At 52.6% G+C, this 5,000-nt stretch overlaps 1 non-coding gene across 1 annotated transcript in view; it reads right to left on the bottom strand.

Annotated features, from left to right (window-relative positions):
• The window catches only part of LOC126330774 (small subunit ribosomal RNA), a 1,893-nt gene extending 13 nt beyond the window's left edge, over positions 1-1,880 (bottom strand). Inside the window, exon 1 of the ribosomal RNA XR_007563181.1 lies at positions 1-1,880. This exon is cut by the window's left edge and continues 13 nt beyond it. This is a non-coding gene — a ribosomal RNA (small subunit ribosomal RNA).
• Between the last annotated feature and the right edge of the window lie 3,120 nt (positions 1,881-5,000).

Here is a 5,000-nt window from a genome sequence, read left to right as displayed (position 1 = left end):
GCAGGTTCACCTACGGAAACCTTGTTACGACTTTTACTTCCTCTAAATGATCAAGTTTGGTCATCTTTCCGGTAGCATCGGCAACGACAGAGTCGATGCCGCGTACCAGTCCGAAGACCTCACTAAATCATTCAATCGGTAGTAGCGACGGGCGGTGTGTACAAAGGGCAGGGACGTAATCAACGCGAGCTTATGACTCGCGCTTACTGGGAATTCCTCGTTCATGGGGAACAATTGCAAGCCCCAATCCCTAGCACGAAGGAGGTTCAGCGGGTTACCCCGACCTTTCGGCCTAGGAAGACACGCTGATTCCTTCAGTGTAGCGCGCGTGCGGCCCAGAACATCTAAGGGCATCACAGACCTGTTATTGCTCAATCTCGTGCGGCTAGAAGCCGCCTGTCCCTCTAAGAAGAAAAGTAATCGCTGACAGCACGAAGGATGTCACGCGACTAGTTAGCAGGCTAGAGTCTCGTTCGTTATCGGAATTAACCAGACAAATCGCTCCACCAACTAAGAACGGCCATGCACCACCACCCACCGAATCAAGAAAGAGCTATCAATCTGTCAATCCTTCCGGTGTCCGGGCCTGGTGAGGTTTCCCGTGTTGAGTCAAATTAAGCCGCAGGCTCCACTCCTGGTGGTGCCCTTCCGTCAATTCCTTTAAGTTTCAGCTTTGCAACCATACTTCCCCCGGAACCCAAAAGCTTTGGTTTCCCGGAGGCTGCCCGCCGAGTCATCGGAGGAACTGCGGCGGATCGCTGGCTGGCATCGTTTATGGTTAGAACTAGGGCGGTATCTGATCGCCTTCGAACCTCTAACTTTCGTTCTTGATTAATGAAAACATACTTGGCAAATGCTTTCGCTTCTGTTCGTCTTGCGACGATCCAAGAATTTCACCTCTAACGTCGCAATACGAATGCCCCCGCCTGTCCCTATTAATCATTACCTCGGGTTCCGAAAACCAACAAAATAGAACCGAGGTCCTATTCCATTATTCCATGCACACAGTATTCAGGCGGGCTTGCCTGCTTTAAGCACTCTAATTTGTTCAAAGTAAACGTGCCGGCCCACCGAGACACTCAACAAAGAGCACCCTGGTAGGATTTAAACGGGGTCCGCCTCGGGACGCGAAAGCACCCCTTCGGCTCGCCCCACCGGCAGGACGTCCCACGATACATGCCAGTTAAACACCGACGGGCGGTGAACCAACAGCGTGGGACACAAATCCAACTACGAGCTTTTTAACCGCAACAACTTTAATATACGCTATTGGAGCTGGAATTACCGCGGCTGCTGGCACCAGACTTGCCCTCCAATAGATACTCGTTAAAGGATTTAAAGTGTACTCATTCCGATTACGGGGCCTCGGATGAGTCCCGTATCGTTATTTTTCGTCACTACCTCCCCGTGCCGGGAGTGGGTAATTTGCGCGCCTGCTGCCTTCCTTGGATGTGGTAGCCGTTTCTCAGGCTCCCTCTCCGGAATCGAACCCTGATTCCCCGTTACCCGTTACAACCATGGTAGGCGCAGAACCTACCATCGACAGTTGATAAGGCAGACATTTGAAAGATGCGTCGCCGGTACGAGGACCGTGCGATCAGCCCAAAGTTATTCAGAGTCACCAAGGCAAACGGACCAGACAAGCCAATCCGATTGGTTTTGATCTAATAAAAGCGTCCCTTCCATCTCTGGTCGGGACTCTGTTTGCATGTATTAGCTCTAGAATTACCACAGTTATCCAAGTAACGTGGGATACGATCTAAGGACCATAACTGATTTAATGAGCCATTCGCGGTTTCACCTTAATGCGGCTTGTACTGAGACATGCATGGCTTAATCTTTGAGACAAGCATATGACTACTGGCAGGATCAACCAGGGAGCTGCGTCAACTAGAGCTGAGCAGCCGGCCGCCCGGGAGTGTGTCCCGGGGGCCCGCGCGAACACGCAAGCGTCCGCTCAATTATTCTGCAAACAGGAGGAGGCCGAGCTCCCCTGCACGATACACCTCGAAACCCTCTCAGGTCCCGGCGGCGCGCAGCGCCGTCCTAGGTACTTGGTCGGTTTCGAGAGAGGCGCAATCGCCCGGAGTTAGGCGAGTAGACGGTTTTAGTGCGAACACCCTTGCTCCCAACTGAGCTTGCCGCTGCCGACAGAGGCCCGGGAGCGTGCTGTCGTGGCATTGCCGGCGGGAGACAACACGCGCCACCTATGGTGACCGGCAGCTCCAACGCCAGCGCCACACAAGGGCAAAGCCCCACTTGGGTGCAGAAGCGAACTCTCCCAGCACAGCGCACGCGCCAACACGTCCGCACAACTGCGATACAAACCACCTGCGAGAACCGCTGGGGCGACCGAGCAGCAGACGGCGTCGCGGCGCCGAGTGCCAGGCGGCGGCGCATCCTCAACGCACACAGTCCTCAATCAGACCAGCACACTGCAGATGTCCACCGCGCTTCGCACCGGGCTCGGCTGAACCAACTTTGGCCGCCAGGCGCCGCGTGCAGGGTGCGCCGCAGCGTAGCTGCGCCGCCTGCCGAGCCCGTCGGCTGGCGCTCCTGCCACTCGGCGCCCCCCACCAGCCGCCTGTTGCGCGTGCGCCCACGCAGCGCGCGGCCAACACGCCGGGCGGCCCCCCTTCACCGGCCGGGAACAGTCCCACCAAGCCACCGCCGCGTATCGCTTCATACCCACATGGGCCTAGTCACGTGTGTGGATGTGGCGGGTACCGCTGAAACAACCGGTTAATAGCTGTACCGATCGTCGCCATCACAGATTCACCTCCAGCGTGAACAACCGCTCAACAACGGATTTCCAGTTCATTTGCGTATCTTGGGCAGTAAACGTAGATGTCCACCTACATTTGCGAATTCAACAATTCTTGCATGCCAGGATGTCATGTGTCACGACACGCTACATCAGACCACATACACACTGCGACATGTGCAGAAGAGAACACGTGGAAGGTGGCCCGCGCACGTATGCGATGTCCCTTCCGCGATCCACTGTCAACCGGCATCTGCGGCATGTCCCAGATATGGAACGCGGTCCACCAGGGTAGCACTTTGTGTGAGGCAATACGACAAAGTCGGAATACACGCGTCACTACATCACACGGCTCACGCTGACCTGACCTGACTCACCGCACCACCACCCCCAGCGACCCAGGGTGACATACAATGCGTTCGTACGTTCCTCCCACACGCCTCTACGGCGTACCACAGTGCAACCTAGCTGTTATTGGGAGACGAGACAAGTAGCATCGAGCACAACATATGGAAATTGAGATTCGACACCGTTGGGCACAGCCAGCGTACGGTCACACGTATCACACTACTTCACTCTGTACGTAACTACCGATGATCGGTACAGCGTGTGGGTTACGCGTACGACATCAGCGGACAATGGACACAGACCATACCACGACGTACACTGAGGGCGTCGACATCTGAACGCAACTGAACAGCTGCGAGGCTCATTTAACACTCAAACGCCAGACCGACCAGCTTGAGAGGACGGAGACACAAAGAGAGGGGCAGAGGGGGGGGGGGGGGGGCGATATAGTCCTATTGCAGTACAATTGACAGTGGATAGCGGGAATATGTGGAAAGTAAGCAACACTCGCAAGACATCTACATGAGGATAACAACGACACCAGAGATTCCGAGCAGTGAACTATGTTAGGCAAAGGGACAACGTGGGTTAGGTTAAGGGACAACGTGGGTTAGGTTAAGGGACAACGTGGGTTAGGTTAAGGGACAACGTGGGTTAGGTTAAGGGACAACGTGGGTTAGGTTAAGGGACAACGTGGGTTAGGTTAAGGGACAACGTGGGTTAGGTTAAGGGACAACGTGGGTTAGGTTAAGGGACAACGTGGGTTAGGTTAAGGGACAACGTGGGTTAGGTTAAGGGACAACGTGGGTTAGGTTAAGGGACAACGTGGGTTAGGTTAAGGGACAACGTGGGTTAGGTTAAGGGACAACGTGGGTTAGGTTAAGGGACAACGTGGGTTAGGTTAAGGGACAACGTGGGTTAGGTTAAGGGACAACGTGGGTTAGGTTAAGGGACAACGTGGGTTAGGTTAAGGGACAACGTGGGTTAGGTTAAGGGACAACGTGGGTTAGGTTAAGGGACAACGTGGGTTACGTTAAGGGACAACGTGGGTTAGGTTAAGGGACAACGTGGGTTAGGTTAAGGGACAACGTGGGTTAGGTTAAGGGACAACGTGGGTTAGGTTAAGGGACAACGTGGGTTAGGTTAAGGGACAACGTGGGTTAGGTTAAGGGACAACGTGGGTTAGGTTAAGGGACAAATTGAGTTAGGTTAAGGGACAAATTGAGTTAGGTTAAGGGACAAATTGAGTTAGGTTAAGGGACAAATTGAGTTAGGTTAAGGGACAAATTGAGTTAGGTTAAGGGACAAATTGAGTTAGGTTAAGGGACAAATTGAGTTAGGTTAAGGGACAAATTGAGTTAGGTTAAGGGACAAATTGAGTTAGGTTAAGGGACAAATTGAGTTAGGTTAAGGGACAAATTGAGTTAGGTTAAGGGACAAATTGAGTTAGGTTAAGGGACAAATTGAGTTAGGTTAAGGGATAATCTGGTACAACCACAGTTAGGTTAAGCGATAATCTGGTACAGCCACAGTTAGGTTAAGCGATAATCTGGTACAGCCACAGTTAGGTTAAGCGATAATCTGGTACAGCCACAGTTAGGTTAAGCGATAATCTGGTACAGCCACAGTTAGGTTAAGCGATAATCTGGTACAGCCACAGTTAGGTTAAGCGATAATCTGGTACAGCCACAGTTAGGTTAAGCGATAATCTGGTACAGCCACAGTTAGGTTAAGCGATAATCTGGTACAGCCACAGTTAGGTTAAGCGATAATCTGGTACAGCCACAGTTAGGTTAAGCGATAATCTGGTACAGCCACAGTTAGGTTAAGCGATAATCTGGTACAGCCACAGTTAGGTTAAGCGATAATCTGGTACAGCCACAGTTAG

The sequence above is a fragment of the Schistocerca gregaria genome, unplaced genomic scaffold, assembly GCF_023897955.1.
Source record: "Schistocerca gregaria isolate iqSchGreg1 unplaced genomic scaffold, iqSchGreg1.2 ptg001355l, whole genome shotgun sequence".
Lineage (NCBI taxonomy): Eukaryota > Metazoa > Arthropoda > Insecta > Orthoptera > Acrididae > Schistocerca > Schistocerca gregaria.
The sequence above is the reverse complement of the archived record's forward strand: the minus strand, read 5'-3'. Positions and strand labels throughout refer to the sequence as shown.